We start from the raw sequence: 13,259 nt of genomic DNA, 5'->3' as shown, positions 1-13,259 counted from the left end.
CTCATCCCTCCTTCCCCAGGCATCGTTCTATTAACCTCTTCGTGTTGGGCTATGTGAGACTATGGATAGAGACAGAGGAGTACTCCTTTGAGGAGAAGCTAGTGCAGGACCTGGCAGTAAGTAATGGGCATGTTGCGGTGGTGTCTGCCACCACCTCAGCCCTAGCCTCAGCCTTGCCCCCTGTGCCCTGTGTTGGCACCGCACCCCCACCAGCCCTCTCCGCTGACTGCCTCTTGAGCACGATGCCCGCCGTCGAGCTTCGGGATCGGGAACGCTTCCCGGTCCGCCTGGGTCTGGGGACCTCGCCTTGGGCCCCCAGACGTTCCCGAGGGCCCCGCGCTCTCTCTAGCTTTGTGGCTCGCTACCGGCAGAGCCTTGACAGGCATGACAGGCTCAACCTCAGGAGACTCAGTGGCAGCAATGGCTCCGTCTCCGCAGCAAAGCACGTGGCTAGAAAAACAGGCTATGGCATGGGCTATGTCACCACTACTACTGCTGTGGTAAGAGGGGCGGCTACAGCCCTCAATAGGTGTTAGTTGTTTGATGTCCGACGTTGAACCAGCTAGATGTTGTACAGTCCGGTCTCTACTTTAACTGTAAGTCTGTAGTGAAGTGACGTCTTCGGTGGCATGCTCCGCACACATCTCCGTCTGGATTCATACAGTATTGTGACGGGTGTTGAAATCCATTTCTAAGGAAGTAAACATGTTTACACAGTACTGCAACATGTCATAAAACACGTCAGAGGAAGAATGTACAAGAGTTAGACGACGACGTAACACATTCATCATCATCATCATCATCATCGTCGTCGTCATCGTCCACACACTGTATTTATTAGTGCTGCATCTGTTGGACCATAGTTGTCTGCATGCGTTTCACTGCTGGGTCCTGTTCAGTAGGGAAACAACGTTTTGAAACAGAGTGAAACAGAGTGAAACAGTGAGCAACTACCTGAACCAATAATAACGCAGCTTTTTTGTTTTTTCTGTCGTAAATGTTTTGCTACGGTGTGCCCCTACTAAACAATACCCTGGTCAATTCCCCTGACAATGCACCCCCCCCCCCCCCCACACTCCCTGGTAACACTGTGCAGCAAAGTGGGACTTGAAAGGGGTGTGGTTAAAATGGAGACGGGAGAGGGAGCAAGCCTGCTACAGCTGCATTATAATAAATCCCCAATTGAAGTAAATCTTCTATCACATTGGGCAGCACAATTGATTATGAGTTTGGGCTTATAATGTGCATATGTTGAAAACTATTTCTAAGGTGCGTACTTTCAGATTTTACGAACTCACTTGCTTGTTTAAATCCCTTGTGCTGCTCGCGTTTTGAAATCCACAATGTAGAGGCGAAGGGGCGGACTGAGATATCAGCCAATTAAAACCAGCGGTTGTTTCATCCTCTCCTGCCATAGACTTCCAGTCAAGTCCCGTTCTGAGGTGCTGTTAATCCAGAAGGTTCGACTCACAGAGAGAGCCGGCTGGTGGACAAGATTAGCCAGCAGGGTGTAGTCTCTAGTGGAAAGGCCAGGTTCAGAACAATGTTAACCCCTGTCTTTAGCCAGCAGGGTGTAGTCTCTAGTGGAAAGGCCAGGTTCAGAACAACGTTAACCCCTGTCTTTAGCCAGCAGGGTGTAGTCTCTAGTGGAAAGGCCAGGTTCAGAACAGAGATAACCCCTGTCTTTAGCCAGCAGGGTGTAGTCTCTAGTGGAAAGGCCAGGTTCAGAACAGAGATAACCCCTGTCTTTAGCCAGCAGGGTGTAGTCTCTAGTGGAAAGGCCAGGTTAAGAACAGAGATAACCCCTGTCTTTAGCCAGCAGGGTGTAGTCTCTAGTGGAATGGCCAGGTTCAGAACAGAGATAACCTCTGTCTCTTGTGGGTCATCTGTGTAGAAAACCCCAATGAAGATCGTGGAGGAGGAGGAAGAGGAGGAGGTTGAGATTAAGCCAGACCCTCTTCATCAGCTTATCCTTCACTTCAGCCACAACGCCCTGACAGAGAGAAGGTAGGAGAGATCAATTAATCAACCTAGTGAACAAGTGTTTTATCCGACCGATCTTACTTAAATAGATAATAATTGTGTGATCTTAACTTATTTGTGTTATTTATCTCTACTGACCTGATACAAGACATGATAATGATTGGATAATGTGTCATTCTCAACAGTTTCTTGGAAGAAGATCCGCTGTATATTGCATATGCAGACATGATGGCAAAGGTACTGTACGCAACTGAGAATTTGAGCACACTTTGGCTGTGTTTACATTGGCATCCCAATTCTGATCTTTTGCCCAATTATTGGCAAAAGATCTGATCTGATTGGTCAAAAGGCAAATCGGTGGCAAAATATCATCTTTGGTCTGCCAGTGTAAACAGATGGTTTCATAACCTGACTGGGTTTATATACAGTTAATTAATAGACCATTGTCACAACTCTTAACATGTCCTCCTCTATCTCCTCAGAGTTGTGCAGAGGATGAAGAGGAGGAAGAGGAGGAAGAGGGGAAAGAGAAGACATTTGAGGTTTGAATCTGTCTCCCTTTATTCCGCTTCACTGACCACCAGGCTTAAAGCCTTAGATACCTTTAATAGCCTGTGGCTATAGGCTGGATAGATACAGTGGGGCAAAAAAGTATTTAGTCAGCCACCAATTGTGCAAGTTCTCCCACTTAAAAAGATGAGAGAGGCCTGTAATTTTCATCATAGGTACACTTCAACTATGACAGACAAAATGAGAATGAGGAAAAAAATCCAGAAAATCACATTGTAGGATTTTTTATGAATTTATTTGCAAATTATGGTGGAAAATAAGTATTTGGTCACTTGGCTATAGGCTGGATAGATATCTGACTCCTCAATACAACTTTACTGTGTCGCCTAACAAAGACAAGCATCGTCACTGTAGACATGCTCACTGAAACTTCAGCCATGTAAAAAGAATCCTCACACGAGAGGCTCGCCTACACTCCATAACAGTACATCTTAGGCTAGGCCTAAGGCCTACCTTACAGGTCACTTCTCGTTGAACGCGGAACGAAGGAGAGCTCGGGTTTGTTGTTTTGGAAAGTGTACTGGACGGTTTCTTAGTAGCTAGCTAACTTTTTAGTTTGGCTGGGAACAATCAACAGTGCTTGGTGGCTGTACTACAGAAACACCGGTCGTCGTCGTGGGAAAGACGCATTGTTAAAAACGTTTGTAAACAACTAGCAGTAAAGAGACAACCTGGATACTAAGGAGATCCTGAGGGAAATCGATGAGTACCAACAGCTTTACGCTATGGAGGAACAACATACTCCGTCATGGAAAGATCCAGCTACCTCAAAAAATAACTCTAACCCGACAAAAAAAAGAAAGACAGATTAATCTACAGACACAGACGATTTACTTACCGTTGAAGTAGAGGCTAGTGCTCTGGCTGGAATCCATGCAGACTGGAAAAGTTGTGTGAGGAGGTAGCAGGGCTGAGGGGGCGTTTGGAGTTCAGCCAGAGTGAAATTCTCAAGCTCCAAGGAGAAAACAAGGCACTAACAGCCAAGGTAAAAAATCCACGATTCCAACATGGTTTGTCTACTCAGTGAAAACAGGGTGATGAGGGAGTCGCTACTAGACATACAAAGCCATAGCATGCGTGAAAATCTAATATTTTCTGGGATTCCAGAGGACGCGATCAGAGAAGTCATGCAATCCACCTTGAAACTTCCTCTAGACTGTAAACAAAGTAGCTTTCCACCGGGTACAGACTTGGAGCTCGGAGCGACAAGACCAAGGGTCAATTTGAACACCTGTTGTATACCAACAACAGGAGCTGATCAGAAGCAGGGGAAGGGAGGTTAAAGGGACCAAATTCGGTCTCAATGACCAATTTCCACGGGAGATAAACGAACGTCGTGTTTGCCTGAGGCTGATGCCGTGCAGGTGTTTGCACATATTCATATACACACACTCTCATTCAAATGCACACATAGATGGACACACACACATGTAAATGTCAGACATGTACTCAAACATATAAAATTGGGCTGTTATGATTTTAGTTGTCCTTAATGTCCTTTGTTTTTTTGCATTGTTGTTTTTCTTTTTTCTCTTTTGTTAACTTCTTGGTTGTTGGTGCATTGGGGGGGGTTCTTGGGGGTGAGGAATGGAATTATTACAATTTATATATTTTTTTCTTGTGCGGGTGGTGGGGGGCTGTGGGAGGGGTCTCGGATGGTTGTGGGAGGGGACCTGGCTGGTTGAGAGAGGGGTCTCGGATGGTTGTGGGAGGGGTCTCGGATGGTTGTGGGAGGGGTCTCGGATGGTTGTGGGAGGGGTCTCGGATGGCTGTGAGAGGGGTCTCAGATGGTTGAGGGCCAGCTCTTGAGGAACTGTGGGGGGATCTTGGAAGGTTCGGGTCCCCATTTTTGGCCTTGTGGGAGATCTGTCGACTTGCCCTTGAGCAGGGCGTTGACCCTGGATGCTTCTGTGTGTCACTCTGAATGGGAGTCTGCTGGATGACTGGTGTGGTGTAATGTAGTATAATGTATGTTTTGGATATTCAATAAAAAAATCTATAAAAAATCAAATAAAACAATCCTCACAGCGTAAAAATCCTCAAAACATTTATTGTTTTAGTTTTTTTTTACGATGTAAAGTGTTTTACATCGCACAGGCATCTCCTTTGCAGATGATTTATTTCTCCCCTCAGGATGATAGATCAATTTAAGAAAGTTTAGCCGTTTTTTAATCAATGTGTGTGTGTTTGGGCCCACAGGAAAAGGAAATGGAGAAGCAGAAGATCTTGTACCAGCAGGCCAGACTCCACGCCCGCGGGGCTGCTGAGATGGTGCTACAGATGATCAGCGCCAGTAAAGGTGAGGATCGGCGTCTTTTAGCTGCAGTATAGATGAAGCCAAATGGCCTTCAAAGGAACAATTCTGTTCTGCTCTCTGTCCCCAGGTCGACTAGGTCCTATGGTGACATGTACCCTCAAACTGGGCATCTCCATCCTCAACGGAGGCAACGTGCTGGTCCAGCAGGTTAGTCTACGTCACATTATTACAAGTGTATTCCCATCATCATGTCTTGCCAAGACTTTCTGGGCATGAAAACGTGAGTTTTACATTCCATTGTTTTTGGCAGAAAATGCTGGATTACCTGAAAGAGAAAAGAGACGCAGGCTTTTTCAAGAGTCTGTCAGGCCTCATGCAGTCCTGCAGGTAACCGTGACTACGCCACCCAAATAACCCAGAGTACAGACCACGTCTCAGAACTGCCTGGGAATGATGATAGCCTTCTGATCAACTTCTGATAAATCAATGTATCGTAATTTATTGATAAGCATGTTGGTTATACCCAATGACAATAATACATTGACCTTCATAGTCCTATCACCACTGTTTATGTCAATCTTATTAATTATCCCTGTTCTGATGTGTTTCTCTTTGACAATGTACCTTATCTCCTTACCCTCCACAGTGTCCTGGACTTGAATGCCTTTGAGAGACAGAACAAAGCGGAAGGTCTGGGGATGGTGACAGATGAAGGCTCCAGTAAGTTTAGCGACAGGATGGCCAGCTGATGCACGACCCCAACCTTTAATAAGTAGTTCAACATTTGAGTGTAGCTTCCTTTTTCCCTTCAGCCGTAGGTGAGCTGTCTCGCTATCTTGGTTGCTGTTTGACACTTCGTAATATCTTTACTCAGAAAACTGTTAAGAGAACAAAAATCACACCTTTCCTTTCATTAGTTGTCCCCAAGCCTAGTCTAGGTAGTGCCAAGTTTTCAGTGTTCGATTTCAGCTTATTTCTTTTTTTCTCAGAAATAGGTCCAAGAGATGTCTGCTATGTTAGCTGTTGTCTTGACTCAGAGAATCTCGAACATTAGGGATCAACACACACCTTTCACTCACTGCTCAGCAAGAAGCCAACCTCCTTCCATATGGCTAATGCTAGACCATGACACTGGCTTAATGCTGGACCATGACACTGGCTTAATGCTGGACCATGACACTGGCTTAATGCTAGACCATGACACTGGCTTAATGCTACACCATGACACTGGCCTAATGCTAGACCATGACATTGGCATAATGCTAGACCATGACACTGGCCTAATGCTAGACCATGACACTGGCCTAATGCTAGACCATGACATTGGCCTAATGCTAGACCATGACACTGGCCTAATGCTAGACCATGACATTGGCCTAATGCTAGACCATGACACTGACCTAATGCTAGACCATGACACTGACCTAATGCTAGACCATGACACTGACCTAATGCTGGACCATGACACTGACCTAATGCTGGACCATGACACTGGCCTAATGCTAGACCATGACATTGGCCTAATGCTGGACCATGACACTGGCCTAATGCTAGACCATGACACTGGCCTAATGCTAGACCATGACATTGGCCTAATGCTGGACCATGACACTGGCCTAATGCTAGACCATGACACTGGCCTAATGCTAGACCATGACACTGACCTAATGCTAGACCATGACACTGACCTAATGCTAGACCATGACACTGACCTAATGCTGGACCATGACACTGACCTAATGCTGGAAAATGACACTGGCCTAATGCTAGACCATGACATTGGCCTAATGCTGGACCATGACACTGGCCTAATGCTAGACCATGACACTGGCCTAATGCTAGACCATGACATTGGCCTAATGCTGGACCATGACACTGGCCTAATGCTAGACCATGACACTGGCCTAATGCTAGACCATGACACTGACCTAATGCTAGACCATGACACTGACCTAATGCTAGACCATGACACTGACCTAATGCTGGACCATGACACTGACCTAATGCTGGACCATGACACTGGCTTAATGCTGGACCATGACATTGGCCTAATGCTAGACCATGACACTGGCCTAATGCTAGACCATGACACTGGCCTAATGCTAGACCATGACACTGACCTAATGCTAGACCATGACACTGACCTAATGCTAGACCATGACACTGACCTAATGCTAGACCATGACACTGACCTAATGCTGGACCATGACACTGACCTAATGCTGGACCATGACACTGACCTAATGCTGGACCATGACACTGGCCTGATGCTGGACCTATGACACTGACCTAATGCTGGACCATGACACTGACCTAATGCTGGACCATGACACTGACCTAATGCTGGACCATGACACTGGCCTGACGCTGGACCATGACACTGGCCTGATGCTGGACCATGACACTGACCTAATGCTAGACCATGACACTGACCTAATGCTGGACCATGACACTGGCCTAATGCTGGACCATGACACTGACCTAATGCTGGACCATGACATTGGCCTAATGCTGGACCATGACACTGACCTAATGCTGGACCATGACACTGACCTAATGCTGGACCATGACACTGACCTAATGCTGGACCATGACACTGGCCTAATGCTAGACCATGACATTGGCCTAATGCTAGACCATGACACTGGCCTAATGCTAGACCATGACATTGGCCTAATGCTAGACCATGACACTGACCTAATGCTAGACCATGACACTGACCTAATGCTAGACCATGACACTGACCTAATGCTGGACCATGACACTGACCTAATGCTGGACCATGACACTGGCCTAATGCTAGACCATGACATTGGCCTAATGCTGGACCATGACACTGGCCTAATGCTAGACCATGACACTGGCCTAATGCTAGACCATGACATTGGCCTAATGCTGGACCATGACACTGGCCTAATGCTAGACCATGACACTGGCCTAATGCTAGACCATGACACTGACCTAATGCTAGACCATGACACTGACCTAATGCTAGACCATGACACTGACCTAATGCTGGACCATGACACTGACCTAATGCTGGACCATGACACTGGCCTAATGCTAGACCATGACATTGGCCTAATGCTGGACCATGACACTGGCCTAATGCTAGACCATGACACTGGCCTAATGCTAGACCATGACATTGGCCTAATGCTGGACCATGACACTGGCCTAATGCTAGACCATGACACTGGCCTAATGCTAGACCATGACACTGACCTAATGCTAGACCATGACACTGACCTAATGCTAGACCATGACACTGACCTAATGCTGGACCATGACACTGACCTAATGCTGGACCATGACACTGACCTAATGCTGGACCATGACACTGGCCTGATGCTGGACCTATGACACTGACCTAATGCTGGACCATGACACTGACCTAATGCTGGACCATGACACTGACCTAATGCTGGACCATGACACTGGCCTGACGCTGGACCATGACACTGGCCTGATGCTGGACCATGACACTGACCTAATGCTAGACCATGACACTGACCTAATGCTGGACCATGACACTGGCCTAATGCTGGACCATGACACTGACCTAATGCTGGACCATGACACTGACCTAATGCTGGACCATGACACTGACCTAATGCTGGACCATGACACTGGCCTGATGCTGGACCATGACACTGGCCTAATGCTGGACCATGACACTGACCTAATGCTGGACCATGACACTGACCTAATGCTAGACCATGACACTGACCTAATGCTGGACCATGACACTGGCCTGATGCTGGACCATGACACTGAGCTAATGCTGGACCATGACACTGACCTAATGCTGGACCATGACACTGGCTTAATGCTGGACCATGACACTGGCCTAATGCTAGACCATGACATTGGCCTAATGCTGGACCATGACACTGACCTAATGCTGGACCATGACACTGACCTAATGCTAGACCATGACACTGGCCTAATGCTAGACCATGACATTGGCCTAATGCTAGACCATGACACTGGCCTAATGCTAGACCATGACATTGGCCTAATGCTAGACCATGACACTGGCCTAATGCTAGACCATGACATTGGCCTAATGCTGGACCATGACACTGACCTAATGCTGGACCATGACACTGACCTAATGCTGGACCATGACACTGACCTAATGCTGGACCATGACATTGGCCTAATGCTGGACCATGACACTGACCTAATGCTGGACCATGACACTGACCTAATGCTGGACCATGACACTGACCTAATGCTGGACCATGACACTGACCTAATGCTGGACCATGACACTGACCTAATGCTGGACCATGACACTGGCCTAATGCTAGACCATGACACTGGCCTGATGCTAGACCATGACACTGGCCTGATGCTGGACCATGACACTGGCCTGATGCTAGACCATGACACTGGCCTAATGCTGGACCATGACACTGGCCTGACGCTGGACCATGACACTGACCTAATGCTGGACCATGACACTGACCTAATGCTGGACCATGACACTGGCCTGATGCTGGACGATGACACTGGCCTAATGCTGGACCATGACACTGACCTAATGCTGGACCATGACACTGGCCTAATGCTGGACCATGACACTGGCCTAATGCTGGACCATGACACTGGCCTAATGCTAGACCATGACATTGGCCTAATGCTGGACCATGACACTGGCCTAATGCTAGACCATGACACTGGCCTAATGCTAGACCATGACACTGGCCTAATGCTGGACCATGACATTGGCCTAATGCTGGACCATGACACTGACCTAATGCTGGACCATGACACTGACCTAATGCTAGACCATGACACTGGCCTAATGCTAGACCATGACATTGGCCTAATGCTAGACCATGACACTGACCTAATGCTGGACCATGACACTGGCCTAATGCTAGACCATGACACTGGCCTAATGCTAGACCATGACATTGGCCTAATGCTGGACCATGACACTGACCTAATGCTGGACCATGACACTGACCTAATGCTGGACCATGACACTGACCTAATGCTGGACCATGACACTGACCTAATGCTGGACCATGACACTGACCTAATGCTGGACCATGACACTGGCCTAATGCTAGACCATGACACTGGCCTGATGCTAGACCATGACACTGGCCTGATGCTGGACCATGACACTGGCCTGATGCTAGACCATGACACTGGCCTAATGCTGGACCATGACACTGGCCTGACGCTGGACCATGACACTGACCTAATGCTAGACCATGACACTGGCCTAATGCTGGACCATGACATTGGCCTAATGCTGGACCATGACACTGACCTAATGCTGGACCATGACACTGACCTAATGCTAGACCATGACACTGGCCTAATGCTAGACCATGACATTGGCCTAATGCTAGACCATGACACTGGCCTAATGCTAGACCATGACATTGGCCTAATGCTAGACCATGACACTGGCCTAATGCTAGACCATGACATTGGCCTAATGCTGGACCATGACACTGGCCTGATGCTAGACCATGACACTGGCCTGATGCTGGACCATGACACTGGCCTGATGCTAGACCATGACACTGACCTAATGCTGGACCATGACACTGACCTAATGCTGGACCATGACACTGACCTAATGCTGGACCATGACATTGGCCTAATGCTGGACCATGACACTGACCTAATGCTGGACCATGACACTGACCTAATGCTGGACCATGACACTGACCTAATGCTGGACCATGACACTGACCTAATGCTGGACCATGACACTGACCTAATGCTGGACCATGACACTGGCCTAATGCTAGACCATGACACTGGCCTGATGCTAGACCATGACACTGGCCTGATGCTGGACCATGACACTGGCCTGATGCTAGACCATGACACTGGCCTAATGCTGGACCATGACACTGGCCTGACGCTGGACCATGACACTGACCTAATGCTGGACCATGACACTGACCTAATGCTGGACCATGACACTGGCCTGATGCTGGACCATGACACTGGCCTAATGCTGGACCATGACACTGACCTAATGCTGGACCATGACACTGGCCTAATGCTGGACCATGACACTGGCCTAATGCTGGACCATGACACTGGCCTAATGCTAGACCATGACATTGGCCTAATGCTAGACCATGACACTGGCCTAATGCTAGACCATGACATTGGCCTAATGCTAGACCATGACACTGGCCTAATGCTAGACCATGACATTGGCCTAATGCTGGACCATGACACTGGCCTGATGCTAGACCATGACACTGGCCTGATGCTGGACCATGACACTGGCCTGATGCTAGACCATGACACTGACCTAATGCTGGACCATGACACTGACCTAATGCTGGACCATGACACTGACCTAATGCTGGACCATGACATTGGCCTAATGCTGGACCATGACACTGACCTAATGCTGGACCATGACACTGACCTAATGCTGGACCATGACACTGACCTAATGCTGGACCATGACACTGACCTAATGCTGGACCATGACACTGACCTAATGCTGGACCATGACACTGGCCTAATGCTAGACCATGACACTGGCCTGATGCTAGACCATGACACTGGCCTGATGCTGGACCATGACACTGGCCTGATGCTAGACCATGACACTGGCCTAATGCTGGACCATGACACTGGCCTGACGCTGGACCATGACACTGACCTAATGCTGGACCATGACACTGACCTAATGCTGGACCATGACACTGGCCTGATGCTGGACCATGACACTGGCCTAATGCTGGACCATGACACTGACCTAATGCTGGACCATGACACTGGCCTAATGCTGGACCATGACACTGGCCTAATGCTGGACCATGACACTGGCCTAATGCTAGACCATGACATTGGCCTAATGCTGGACCATGACACTGGCCTAATGCTGGACCATGACATTGGCCTAATGCTGGACCATGACACTGGCTTATCGCTCCCTTATATGTTGGTGTCAAATTATCTTCTGAATGAATGGCCCAAGCTCATAGAAAATTAACATTATATTGCATTCGACCTTGTAATGCGATTTTGTTTTTGTTGCATCCGGTTCTTACTTACTTCTTCAGCTGTGTAGTGCTTCGTCAAAAAAATAAACGTGCACCCCTTGGGATGCAGAGGACCAAGTTCAGTAGTTTCATCAGGTTTAGGACTCCTAGCTGTTCGGTGGTTTCATCATGTTTAGGGAATATAAGCTGTTCAGTAGTTTCATCAGGTTTAGGGAATCTAAGCTGTTCAGTGGTTTCATCAGGTTTAGGAATCTAAGCTGTTCGGGGGTTTCATCAGGTTTAGGAATCTAAGCTGCAGTTTGTGTGTGTAAGTACAGTAGTTATCAATGTATATGACAACATCTATACTTCTCATGTTGTATGGTTCTGATTCAGTACGATACACTAAAAGCTTTCCAAGAGATATTTTTACTCCTAATTTGAGAGCAGGGGTTTCCTCCGTCCTGAAGTAGGGCTAAGACATCGTTCAGCATTTTAAATATTTTTTAAATGTAACCTTCATTTAACCAGGCAAGTCAGTTAAAAACAAATTCTTATTTACAATGACGGCCTATCAGGTAACAGCAGGTTAACCCCCTTGTTCAGGGACAGATTTCTACCTTGTCAGCTTGGGGAGTCGATCCAGCAACTTTCAGTTACTGGCCCAACGCTCTAACCACCAGGCTACCTGCTCTAATCACTAGACTACCTGCTCTAACCACCAGGCTACCTGCTCTAACCACTAGGCTACCTGCTCTAACCACTAGGCTACCTGCTCTAACCACTAGGCTACCTGCTCTAACCACCAGGCTACCTGCTCTAACCACTAGGCTACCTGCTCTAACCACTAGGCTACCTGCTCTAACCACTAGACTACCTGCTCTAATCACTAGACTACCTGCTCTAATCACTAGACTACCTGCTCTAATCACTAGACTACCTGCTCTAACCACTAGGCTACCTGCTCTAACCACCAGGCTACCTGCTCTAATCACTAGGCTACCTGCTCTAACCACTAGGCTACCTGCTCTAACCACTAGGCTACCTGCTCTAACCACTAGACTACCTGCTCTAACCACTAGACTACCTGCTCTAATCACTAGACTACCTGCTCTAACCACCAGGCTACCTGCTCTAACCACTAGACTACCTGCTCTAACCACTAGACTACCTGCTCTAATCACTAGACTACCTGCTCTAACCACCAGGCTACCTGCTCTAATCACTAGACTACCTGCTCTAACCACCAGGCTACCTGCTCTAACCACTAGGCTACCTGCTCCAACCACTAGACTACTTGCTCTATCCACTAGGCTACCTGCTCTAACCACTAGGCTACCTGCTCTAACCACCAGGCTACCTGCTCTAACCACCAGGCTACCTGCTCTAATCACTAGACTACCTGCTCTAACCACCAGGCTACCTGCTCTAACCACTAGGCTACCTGCTCCAACCACTAGACTACCTGC

General features: G+C 47.8%; 1 pseudogene across 1 annotated transcript in view; it reads left to right on the top strand.

Moving 5' to 3' along the window:
• The window catches only part of LOC109866445 (ryanodine receptor 3-like), a 264,698-nt pseudogene that overhangs the window by 224,860 nt on the left and 26,579 nt on the right, over positions 1–13,259 (top strand). The window contains exons 80-87 of the transcript XR_004212016.1: positions 20–116; positions 1,895–2,007; positions 2,169–2,220; positions 2,466–2,525; positions 4,753–4,852; positions 4,938–5,017; positions 5,121–5,197; positions 5,457–5,530. The product of XR_004212016.1 is annotated as a ryanodine receptor 3-like (transcript). The remainder of the gene's footprint in view (positions 1–19; positions 117–1,894; positions 2,008–2,168; positions 2,221–2,465; positions 2,526–4,752; positions 4,853–4,937; positions 5,018–5,120; positions 5,198–5,456; positions 5,531–13,259) is intronic.

This window comes from Oncorhynchus kisutch, linkage group LG12 (assembly GCF_002021735.2).
Source record: "Oncorhynchus kisutch isolate 150728-3 linkage group LG12, Okis_V2, whole genome shotgun sequence".
Taxonomy (NCBI): Eukaryota; Metazoa; Chordata; class Actinopteri; order Salmoniformes; family Salmonidae; genus Oncorhynchus; species Oncorhynchus kisutch.
Note: the sequence above shows the minus strand (reverse complement) of the source record. Positions and strands in the feature narration are given on the sequence as shown.